This window comes from Marmota marmota, unplaced genomic scaffold, assembly GCF_001458135.2.
Source record: "Marmota marmota marmota unplaced genomic scaffold, marMar, whole genome shotgun sequence".
Taxonomy (NCBI): Eukaryota; Metazoa; Chordata; class Mammalia; order Rodentia; family Sciuridae; genus Marmota; species Marmota marmota.
In genome coordinates this window covers 11,157,305-11,170,085 of record NW_025999900.1, presented here as the reverse complement: position 1 = coordinate 11,170,085, position 12,781 = coordinate 11,157,305, and the positions used below count along the sequence as shown (strand labels likewise).

General features: G+C 43.9%; 1 long non-coding RNA gene across 1 annotated transcript; it reads left to right on the top strand.

Moving 5' to 3' along the window:
* Positions 1-1,561: 1,561 nt before the first annotated feature.
* LOC125615229 lies at positions 1,562-12,439 on the top strand. The gene is made up of 2 exons (XR_007345777.1): positions 1,562-1,814; positions 10,635-12,439. It is a non-coding gene; the product is annotated as an uncharacterized LOC125615229 (long non-coding RNA).
* Positions 12,440-12,781: the final 342 nt, after the last annotated feature.

Here is a 12,781-nt window from a genome sequence, read left to right as displayed (position 1 = left end):
TGGTTAAATGCCCCTGGGTTCAATCTATGTTACCCAAAAAAGAGAAAATTTTAAAAAAAGAGTAATTTGTTATATAGCAACAGAGGGAAAAAAATGGTGTTTTTCCCCCCTTGGCTTTTTATTTTTTATAGAAAAAGAAAGAAAGTCCCTGTTTCCACCATAGCCATTCAGCAAGACTTTGTCCTATACCACTCTAAGGAATAAAACTGTGGCCAATAAGAATAGAGCTGGCTTCCTCTAGGCCTGCAGAGATGCTCATTGGCAGAGGACTAAGATATCTTCCTGGGCCTGTGGGAAAGAATTCCAGTTGGTATACTGCTAAAATATTCCAGCTTCCTTTACAGAAGTTGTGAGCCTGTGTCCAGTACCAATGTTAATCAAATAAAATGCATAATATATAAGCCTTATAATGCTTTAGAAATAGAGTCCCTTGTGAGTGACTGTGGAGTGACTTTCCATAACTCTGGCTTTGAAGTAGGGAATGGTGTTTCCACATGAGATGTTTTGGAGGCTGGAGAAAGGCAGGGTCTGCACTCAGTGGTCCCCTCTCCCCATACCTTTGGTCCTGCCCTTTCTACCATCCCAATGCCTTCAAGACAGGAAACTCTTTGAAAAGTTCCTGAGCCCAAAGCATCCTACAAATGTATACGTCTCACAGAATATGGTCACATGTGCTTTTTCTGACAGACTTGCTCATTGAAGGGTCCAGAGCTACAGGGTTCTTAAGGAACAGCCTGTGCCCTTCTTGCACATGTGCCCAGGTTGAGCTGTTTTGTTTTCTCCAGAAAACCTATAGCCAGAAGCATAATTTGGGCTTCTAGGGTCCCAGTATATGTGTCCTAAAATACAGCTAAATTAGGTTAATACTTTTTTTCTCCCCTCTTGACTTGAAGTATAGATTCAGAGCCTCTGGGAAACTTTCTGGCTTCTTTTGTTAAAGATCCAACAAGAATACAGCTGTTACCTTCCTTTCCAGAAGGATTTCAGTTGAACACACTGGGGACAGACAAGCAGAGAGGTGGGACTGATGGGGTCTCTCAGGTCAAGTTGAGACCAACAGCGGGTTGAGGATGCTCTGTAATGCCACAGTGTCCCACTGTACAGACGGATGCCAAGTTAATTTGGTACAGCTGGAGAAGGACTAGAGGCACTTTCAGGGCCTATTGTGTGTGAGCCAACCACCTCATCTCTCCAGCTGTTTTTTTTTTTTTTTTTTTGTCTCCTAAAGGAGACCAAGCTGTAGAAGAAAATGGAGCCAGAAGTCAATTTCCACCAACAGGAACAATGGGTGCAATTGTGTTTCTCATACAGCAGCAATTGCTCTCAAGGAGCATTAAATAAAATTATGCACAGGCTCTTACTACCATGAGAACCTCACCATGGGAACTTCCGCATGTATTCTTTTGGAATCTGAGGGATCTGGGAAGACCGTTTCAAAAAAAGAGAGATTTTTGTGGAAATGTCAGGGAGTGACCAGTTCTTGGGGACCTCTCCAAGCAAGAGAAAATGCAAATACTGTAGGTGATTTCGAAGCTTCCTCAAAACCAATGCAAATCTTTCTTAATGCAAAAGCCATGCTTTTCCCCTTAATATTAATTAAAGATAGTCCTGGTCTTGTTTCTGGAAGGTTTCCAAGGACAGAGGCTAAACTATTACTGAAGTCACAGGAAAGAAAGAGACTCACAGAGCCAGGAAATGGTCACTAACTTGTCTTCTTGCTCTTGCCCTGAAGTGTGCTGGAGCCATACCCTGCTGAGTCTTCAAAAGGAGGATTTCTCAGAGGGAAGGTGCAGGTGGAACTACAGAGTGAGAAGGTATGTTAATGAGGGCTGAGTCCTGCCTCAGAGGCTTACCAGCTGTCCACCTCCAGAAACTTCCTTAGGTTCTCTGAGCAGTTGTTTTAACCCCTTTACAAGGGAGATAACACCTATCTCATGGGGGGAGGGTTGTTTTGTTTTTGTCATATTTTAATGGAAGGCTGTGTGTGAATAAGGTTTGAACCCTGAAAAATAACCTCTCGATTGCATTTTATAATGCCTGATCTGCTACTTTAATAACCCAAACATCCAAGATCAGCTGAAGGGGTCTTGCCATGAGTCTCATACCATGGGAAACCCAGGCTGGTTGCCTGCTGTGCCTGCTCCATCAGAGAAGCCCAAAGCTCAGGTGGGCAGACAAACTTGTCCCACACAGTGAAGCAATGCCACCGGGAGCTCTTTGTTTTATTCCTGCCTCTTCTTTTCATCCATCAGTGCTGCCTGCTGGTCCTCTCCCTGGCCTTCTCTCCCCAAATGTAGTTTCTGTGTTCCATTTGTCACAACCTATTTGTTTGTGTTTTAAAACAAACCAAAAGACAGTTTTCATAAACTCGCTGACCCAACCCCTGGCCCTCTGCTGATGACTCTCAAATCTCCTTCCCTGGCCCTGTGCCCAGTTCCAAGGGCCTTTAGGCAATCACTAGCTGCAGCACCTTAGGTTCAATTTGTGGAGAAGTAAATCTTTCCCTCAAAATGATTCCAACTCCCAATGATGACAAGCTATTAAATAAGGAACATTTTTTATGCTTTATCTTTCATTTCTTATTCCAATTTGCTATGAACTAAATTGTATCCTCTGCCATAGAATCCTTATGTTGAAACCCTAATGCCCCATTTGACAATTGTATTTGGAGACAGGGCCTTAAATGAGTAATTAGGCTAAGTGAGGTCATATAGGTGGGGCCCTAATATATAATACTGGTAACCTTATAAAAAGAGGAAGCAACATCAGAGACTGACTCTGATGAGACACACAGAGAAGGTGACCATATACAAGCCAGAAGAGAAGACTGAAAATAAAGCAGCTCTGCCGGTACCTTGATTTTGGACTTTTAGTCTCTAGAACTGTCAGGAAATAAATGTCATGTTTAAGGGACTCAGTCTATAGTATTCTGTTGAGACAGTCTGAAAAAAAAAAAAATTCACAACCTGTTACCAAAACCTGGTACAGCTTTCTTCAAAATGACTCTTTTTTTTTTTTTAGTTGTAGATGGGCACAATACCTTTATGTTACTTATTTATCTTTACGTGGTGCTGGGGATCGAACCCAGCGCCTCACACATGCGAGGCGAGCGCTCTGCCACTGAGCCACGCCCAGCCCCTCAAAATGACTCTTGAAGTCTCATTCTTTCCATATCTTGTCTTGTTGCCCTGCTTCCAGTCCTTCCTCCCTGACATCTATATTCATTACTATTTGTTCATTACTTCTTAACTTCCATCCTTGTCTCCAATTTATCTGATATTCTAAAAAAAAAAATAACTTGATCTTTTTATCAGTCAGGGTAAGGTAAGTTATGCAACAGTAACAAATGACCCCTAAACCTTAGTGGCTTAATGCACAGAGGTTTACTTATTTTCATGACATATCCTTCATGGACAGGCTCTGGCTCTGCTCCAGGTTGTTTTCATTCTGGGACCCAAGCTGATGAAATGGTCCCTATTTGGGACACTGATGTTCTCATGGCAGAGAGAAATGAGTACTTGTTGAACTATGCAGAGGTTATCAAAGTGTTTGCCTAAAATTGACGTATGTTCCTCATACATTTCATTGACAAAAGTTTCATCCTCTGATGTCATCTGGGCATCGATGTAGAATCTGTCCACAGGAAAGGGAAGCAAATCATTGTGAACACTAAAACAATCTACCATCATACTGATTCCAGCATTTCAGCTTCCTCTTCTCTTAAATACCATATGATGAAACCCCAATCATCTTATGACTATGAAGTCCACTTTCTCCAGTTCAGAGGGATTTCTCTTTTTTTTTTGTGACCATTGGTTGACTATAATTAAATAACTTTACACAGGAATCGTAAAGGGGTCTACTGGCTTGTAGTCCTTTACGTGACTTGTGATCAACTACTCCTGGCCACACCCGACTAGACTACTGGGATGGGCAAGTGACCTAAGGTCAGCCAATATAGGTTCACAGAGGCATAGGAGCTGGGTCAATCAGAAGCTCTCCTGGAAGTAACAACTACCAAATACAGAAAGAACTTACATCTTGGGGTGGTAGTTGAGGTTGAAAGGATGCCTAAATGTGGAGTCAGAATCTTAGCAGGTGGAAGTCACATGCAAGTTGGGGTTAGGAAAGAACAGAAGTTGAGTGAGCAGAGGAAGCATCATTAGTAAGAAGAGCAGGAAACAGGTGCACAAAGAAAAAGAGGGCAGAGACACCATGAGGGAGGAGCTAGGCCTTCCAGAAGAGAGATGGAGAGGGCTCACCAGGCTCCAGAGCAGTCTCAATTCCAGGACCAGCCACGTGGACTCTTAGAATAAATCCATACTTTCCTAGATAATTTGAGATATCTCTCTGTCTGTATAATCAGCAAATCCCGAATAAAACCACTCTGTTTAGAGGCAAATCAGTTGCCTACCTGCTTCATGAGTTTAGTTTGACCTTCCATTTAGACTTTAGTCTCCTAGAAAGCAAAGCTCCTGTTTGTCTTCTCCATGAACCTAGCATGGTGGGAGCCACAATAAACAACCTGCAGATGGCTTACTGCCAAATTCACATAGGTTTGTTTCATTATCATCTTCCTCCTCCTCTTTGTAGCCAAGTCTAGAAAATCAACCTGAAGCATTATTATTGGACAAATGAGAGAGAAAATACCAATATCCTTACTCAGGAAATAGTCCCTATGCCCACTTGGCACAAACTTCTAGGACCTTCTTAATTGCTATGGTGTCAATCATGGGCACCGAGTGAACTTTCAGAATTGCTGTAGCCTGGGCTCCAAGCCTCTTATTCGGGGTCCCCAGAGTAAATTGCTGGGCTTTGGATTCAACCTCTTAAAACAAGTTAACATCTGGTTATGGTGAGGGGAAAATAGTAAAAATGAAAAACTATTTGCAGAACAGAAAGTGTTCTGTAGCATGATGCTTGCAGCAACTGTGACCTCACTTCTGCTTAACAAATGCCTATGTGCCCAAGGCAGCCTCAGCATAGACTGTCATGATGTGAGATGGGCAAAGTGAGCAGATGGGATCAGCCAGCTGGTGGCAGCTTGGCTCGGTGGCCTGCTTCTCGGTGGCCTTTGAGTATCCTTTGGCTTTCTTCCTCCTATTCCAGCTGCCTTCCAATCCCCCAAGCTAAACCAAAGTGGGGGTCCAGGCAGGCGAGATCTCACACGGAGTTTTTTCGTGAGTGTGTGTGTGTGCACATACAAGAATTGTTCAACAGAGAAAAGCTTTAGAAAGGACTTTCAAGGCTGTACAATTTGAAGGATTCCTACCCACCTGGACATCAATTTTCTGATATGAAAAGGACAAAAAGATGGTATTGAAAAGGTAACAGATGGTCACAGATAGGCTTTGTCAATCAACATCACCTTGCTTCTCAAGAAGAACCCTGTTTAAAATGTGACTCCCAGGAGGTGGGCAGAAGGAAAGCCCTTCTGAAGGATTTGATCTCTCTTAAGATCCACTGGTTGCCAATAGCTGAAGAGAGGACTCTAGGTTCTCTGTGAAGACTCCTGGCCTGACATGGATGGATAAAAGTTCCAGGATGAGCAGAGGAAGAGATGGGAGTCTGCCACTTTGGCGTTTTGGCTGTGTTTCAATATAACCCTGTCTGGGATAGCCACCAGTGATAAACACAAAGAGGTACACACACACACACACACACACACACACTCCACTCTGTGGCAATCAACATGGTGCGGGAACAAAGTTTCACTCAGCACACCAGGAAGCATCAACCAGGAACCATCATGTGGTTGGACTGAGCTCAACTTCCAACTCATGAACTTGAAAGTGCCCATAGACTCTAGGGCTAGCCTGCCTGAATGTAAATCCTACCTTCTGTACAATGAGCTGCTAAGCTTGAGTAAGTTAACCTCTCTGCACCTCAGTTTACTCATCTGTTATATTCACAAAAGGAGTTAGAATATTAAAGCTTTGGGCACAGCTTCTGACACAAAGTGAGTACCATCTACATAGTGGTTACTGGTACCTCCCTGGGAGACACACACCTGATTCTCAGAGCAATGTAGCCTTCAGAGGCCATGAGGTGGTTTGTGTTTCTCTTGATTTTCCATCAGCCAGAGAAAACAGAGGAGGCCAGCTGTTCTCCACACCTTCACAGCACCATGCGAGACAGCAGGGAAAACTGTTTGTAAACAGTGGCTGTTACCACATCCCTCTGTTGGCTGGTACTTCAGGGACCTTGTATTAGTTTGCTAGGGCTGCATAACAAAATATCACAGATGGGGTCACTTAAAGAGGAGAAATGCATTGTCTCGCAGTCCTAGAGGCTTGAAGTCCAAGATCAAGACCGTCTTTGGTGTTCTCCGGCGTGTGTGGAAGCACTGCTCGGCCTCTCCCTCCATTACCACATGGCACTCTCCCTGGATGAGTGTCTGTCTCTAACTTTCCCCTTTCCATAAGAACACAAGTCATGTCAGATTAGGGCTGATCCTAATGACACATTTTAACTTTATTATCGATATGAAGATCCTATTTCCCAATAAGGTTATGTTCTGAAGTACCAGGGCTTAAGACTTCAACATTTTTTCCATATTTTTTTTTAAATTGATGCTTTATAGCTATGTATAATGGTGAATGGTTGGACCCGCTGTTTAATATTTGTACATGCACAAAATATAATAAGATTATATTTTGTGCCTCAAAGGGTGAGACCTGCTGACCTTCTACCCTTGAATCTTGACCTTGTGAACTCCTGTGGTCAAAGGCTGGGAAAACAGGCCCATTCAAGCCAGCACAGCTGAAAACACCCAATGCAGGACTCTTGCCAGGGTGACCACTGAGGAAAGCCAACAGGAGTTCAGAGGTTGCTGAGCTGAGAGCTTAGGTTCCTCCTGGAGGAGAAGCACGAAGGCTAAGGGGAGAGAAGGGACCAGGGAGGGGAAGAAGGGCCCTGAGAAATAGGTACTAGTGGTATCACAAGCTTTTCTAAGTAATTTGCGTGTAGTGGAGAAAAATGATCTTTTCATTAAGTGTAGGATTTGTGTATAATAGTGAGAATTACATTTGGCTGTGTATTACAGAAAATAGTCAAAACAACAGAGGCTTTTAAAAGCCTCTATTTCTCCCTTATTTAAGTCTGTAGATAGGTAATCCAGGGCTGGTCTGGCAGCCCTGGGGTCATCAGGGGAAACAGATTGCACCTAAAATACTGTTCCTCCAAACTTAGCAACTCTCCTCAGGGTCCCTGATGGCTGCTCAGCCTCCAGCCACCACATCCAGAGAAGGTAGCAGAAGATTGGCTTCTCAGGAAACCCACATATTACTTCTTTTATCTGATTGGTCAGAATTTAGTAAGGTCACCAAATAATCTTTTCTCTGAGTAGCTATGTATCCTGCAAAAACTGAGGATTTGTTATTAAGAAAAGAGGGAATGTTGGGGGGCAGGCCTACAGTGGTCCCCACCACATATGCATGAAGAGGAAATAATTGCTATCTAAATTCTCAAACCTATACTCAAGAAGAGAATGTTTCTGAAGCATTCTTTGCGTATTGGAGGATCTTCTTTTCCAATGCCTGTGATTCACCCCTCCTGTCTCAGCTTCAACCTCCTTTCCTTAAGGAAACCTCCCTGGATCTCTCAGTCTGCACTAGGTTTCTCTGTTTGGTGTTTTAATTGCACCTTCTGCTGCTTCCTCAAAGCATATTTCATCCTGGTTATTGTTTTTATTATCTGGAATTTTCTGTGTAAGGACCATCTTATCTGAAAATAAAACTGTAAGCTCCATGTGGGCAGGGACTCTGCTCACCTTTGCCTCCCATTGTGTGACACCTAGTGAGTTTTCAATAAATATTTAAGTGTCTGACTTTCAGTGATTAGAATACTAGAAAGATCTTAGATTCAATACCATTTCCAATGAGAATTTTCCTGTCTTTAATTGACTTCCCCAGCTGAGACTAGTGTAAAACCCAGATTCTCCTGTGCTGCATACCTGCCAGGATTTGAGCAGTCCAAATGCCCATGGGAGAGACACTGGTAGGAACTGTCAGACTAGCCGCTGGGGAGGACTCCCACGCCCACCGTAAGCTTCGATTTAGAGAATAGGCTGTAGCCAAAAGCACGCCCAGGAGGGCAGCAGAACAGAAACTGCAGCCACGTGGGTGGGTTTAGATCTGAAAGGGCAATGACTGCCCAGCGTTTGGGGAGGAAAAGTAGGTCAGTCCAGCGTCATCCCCAGGCCCTAAAGGGGAAGGAAGAGTTGTGTGATCTTTACTGTCACCCCTGTGGGTAAATGTGGTCATGCTCAACTTTATGAGAACTACCTGCCCCATTCTCCACTTCCCTTGTTCATAAAACTCTCTCAAAATCAGAAAAGATCAGTCTGGGCTGTTCAGCCTTTTGTTTTTGGATAGACTTTTCCCAAGCGCAGCTTTTAAAGAAAGAATCCATATTTAGCACCATTTAAGACAACAGGTAGCACCCAGAATCCAGATGGCTGCCCAACCCACCACTTTAAACTGGTCCAGTTAGGGATCTGTGAGGCCTTATGTGTCAGCACTGCCACCTCTGCTCACGAGAAGCTCCACAGGGCTCCCCCTAATTTCCCCAGCCCTGGAAAGTCTTGGTGTCTCAACATCAAAACTGAGAAATAAGGACTCAGTTTAATAGACAAAAAAAAAATACCCTCTTTATTCTGTTATGATAAAATTTAGTCATTACAGTCTGGGCACACTTCTCCTAACAGAGAGATCAAAAATGATATTCACCCTGGGAGAGATGTGGGGATTTTGAAGGGCAGGGCTGCAATAATTCGTGCTGATATTGTCTCTTACTGGTTTGCAAGAAACTATTGCTAAGTACCCAAGACTTTTGTAGACCAGTTGTTGAACCACTAGAAACTTAAAATCTGCCATGATGGGAGTATTTACACTGTGGGAACTGGCCAGTGCTACATATCGGGTTGGATGATTTTTTTCCAGTCAGCTGCTTTACCACTACATGCTGGGTTACCAGGAGGAGGTCTGAGGGGGCTGGAAAAGATCACAGGGTGAGCAGAGCAAAGGGTGTTTGGTACTTTCCTGATATCTTCATGGCATCATCTTCCTCAGCCCTTCATGTTTCCCTGGGGTTATGTTTTCTCTTCTCGGAGAGAAACACCAATGGATCCCACTCCAGTTCCTTCAGTGAATGTGAAGTTGAATTTCCTGGCCCCTGTGCTGAAAGACTCCAAGAGCACAACCTCCTAAAGCATCAGGCTTGACTCCCGGAGTAAAAGAGAAGAAAAAGCTATAGAGGTGCTTGTAATGATGGCAGGCCAGTGAAAAAGTAGAGAGAGGCAGCCTGGTAATCCAGGGTTGGCATCTTCAAATCCCTCCCTGATAAAAATGACAATCCCTCTGGCCACTCCTGTGAGTGGATCCCTCTGCTTCAGATATCATATTCAGTAGCCACAAAAGTTTGAAAAGGAAGAAAGTTATTTTCATAGGAAGGAGAATAAGTGAGACCAGGATTTGTATGGAGAAAGGTTCTTAAATTTGACTGCAGCGGCCAGTCTGGAAAAGAAGTACTTCTAGATGTACAGATTGCCAGGATCTTCCCTAAGAAAATTAGATTCTGGATGTCTAAGTCTTTGTAACCAAGAACAAGTCTTTGTAATAGCTTACACTCCCACCTCACAATTCTTCTGGTGCCAGCTTGAGGACTAAACTCTGAAAAACTAAAAAGCTAATTTATAGATGGTAGAATTGAGCACTGAGTGGGATCCTCCAGTGCTCAGGCCCTGACCTGCCACAGAGGTGGGTCTTTGGGGTCCATAGGCCCAGCATTAGGCCAGATACGATGGAACAGCCTGAAAACACAAAAGCATGATATGTTCCTCTCCATGACTGAGGAGGTGCAGGGGTGGTGTCTGGAAGAGTAGGCAGAGGCTCCAAGAAGAACAGATGGGATGCCATTGCAGGACCAGCCCCAGGGCTCAGCCTCCACCAGCCGGGGGCTGACATCTGCCCATCCCTGGGAGAGCTGGGAAAGGAAGCAGGGAAGCCCTGGGTAGTGGCCTCCATCCACAGGGAGGCCAGCCCTCTGCTCTGCTTTCCCCCTGGATCAGCCACCCTTCCTGCAGCCAAATCACTCTGGGGCCATGTGAGGGCAGGGGCAGCCTCCCCCTGGGATTATAGGGATGACAGTGGACTTGTGTTTCTCTGTACAAATGAAGGGAACTCTTCCCCAATGGGCTTTGGACATTCTCCTGGAATATCTGGCAGGTGTCAGAGGTCAGTATTTCTTGTTGGAAGAGGCAATGGAAGCACTTTTTGAGGTCTCCCATTTATAAAGCCTGTAAAAATTCCTCCCCTCAAACCCAAGCCCATTTGCAAAGATGGGTGAAGAGCAGCCTGTCACCTCACCCAGGGGCTCACTCTGGAGAGAGGCCACTGAACCAGCCACAGAGCTGCTTCTGCCACCCCTTTACACCGCCCCAGAAAGTCATCCCACTCCTATTGAGATGGTCGAGCCCTGCCAGAGAGCATCCTAGTGATGGAGGGAGTGGGAGGATGCCACGTCACACCTTTGCCCACTGTACACGGTAAGTCTACCGTGTTCAAATTCAACCACAGCCCTTCCCTGGGCTGTGCTCTTTACATCTCTAAGCCACTTCCTGTTTCCTTTTCTAGGTCATAAGTCTCACTTGGTGTGAGTCACTCACTCAGGAGGCCCAGAGAACAAGGTTGGAGGATGGGACTTGGAAGGCCAAGGCATTGGTTTAGTCCTAAGAAAACAGTCCTAGGCTTTTAGGACTGCTGCATGCTAGGCACCAATGCCTGCCTGGGAAATCTTGACTCACCTGATTTGCATTTCTCTGCTCTGCTTATGCCAAGCCCTCAGGTCCCAGGAGGCCTGGGACAAGTCTACTTTTTGAAGACTTTTTTGCAGATCTCACTGGAAACCTTGCTTTGCCAAGGAGCCAGGCCTTCTAGCTAATCATCAGGCAACAACTAGCTATCCCACGGAAGATAAAGACAAGAAGCCATTCGAAAGCATTATCTTCTAGTAATTGCATTTCAAAACAAGGAGGAAACCACAGCTCAAATGTGAGCCAGTGCTCAGCAACCTGAGTTCCCATGAAGACAAGCAAGAAGAGACTTTACACAATTCTATGGTCTTCCCCTTTTGATTTCTAAGCAGTTTACTCTTCCTGACTCTACCACCCAGGGAGGGAAAGGTTATTCTGGTGGAACACTGAGTAGTAAAGACAAAGCCACTGGATGATTTGGTCAAAGCTGATATGCCAAGGCAGCATCTGGCAGCAATTCTTGCCTCCAAATTCTGTTCTTGAACTTTTGTTTTGCGTAAATGTCAGGTATTTTCTATACCTGAGATGGCATAGAAAATGCAGAGCTCTAATCTCCTTGGGCCTCTAAGTAAGCCTTGCATTCGGGGATGGGTTTGGGGCAGTGGGTTTGGGTAAGATCCCTGTAACCCTGGCCCATTTTACAGACACCTATATATAACACCTTTTTTTTTTTTTTTTGGTGGGGTTGGGGGATAAGTGAGAAAGGAAGAGAGAGGAAAGAATAGGTAGAGAAAGGTGCAGAAACTCAGGCTAGGCTGGGAGACAGTTGAAAGGTGTGGCTGTACTGAAAGCAATCAGGAATTAGAGCCTGACTTTCCAGTAAGATTAACTACAGACAGAAGCAGATGCTGAGTCTACTTGAAGTAACAATGTCATGTGCAAATCTGTGGAAAGCACGCGAGCGCGCGCACACACACACACACACACACACACTCGTCTCATCCTCTTAACTATTGAGAGTGTAGGGAAATACGATTTTTCATACCCTGCTGGTAGGAATGTAAATTGGAAACACTTTGCTGTTTGGGACTTGCTTATGTTTGAAGCAGACAATGGACAATGCTGGCTCTGTGTTCACCAAACCCTTCTTGTGCATACACAAAAAAGACTACATTTCACACCCTCCCTTGAGGTTAGCAGTGGTCATGTTACTGAGTTCCAGACAGTTGGAAGGTGGGCAGAGAAGTGATGTGAGTCACTTCCAGGCCTGGCCTTAAAACCAGCTTAGAATCTTCACACTCTTTCTCCATTTACATAACAGCTGAAATCAGATGATCCAGTGGAGCATTCCAGGGCTTTGGCAAATGGGAAGCCATTCTATGACCAATCCCTGGTTCCAGACAGATGTGCAGAGCACTGTCCCATCCCAACCAGGTGACCTTCATTTGAGCTATAATAGAGAAATAAGTCTTTATTATGTTAAACCACTGAGGTCTGGAGGTTTTTATTATAATATTTAGACTATCCTGAATAGTGTAGTATCACAATTCTTAAAAATGTCATAAGTTTTGCCCTAGCAATAAACATTCTTTGAAACATACTCTAAGAAAATAATTAAGGGTACTCACTACTGTATTGATTATAACAGCAAAAGTAAATAAATAAATAAATAAAAATCCAACAACATGAATTTCAAATCATAGAAGATTAATTAAATAAATAATACAGCCCTGTACAGGAATATTATTCAGACACTTAATATCACTGAAATGTATTTATTGACATGTCATGCTATAGTATTACTTGAAAAAGGGCAAGTATCAAAACAGCTTAGAGAGTATGAACCTATATTTATTTATGTATGTCAATATATGAATAGAAAAAGTCTCTATCTATACCAGAAACAGGGATTATTTCTATTAATAGGATTATAGGTGGCTTTGTAAAAAAGTATTTCTATTCTGCAGTTTTATGCTTTTTCTTTCTTTCTTTTCTTTTTGCATTGATGGGGATTGAACCCCAGAACCT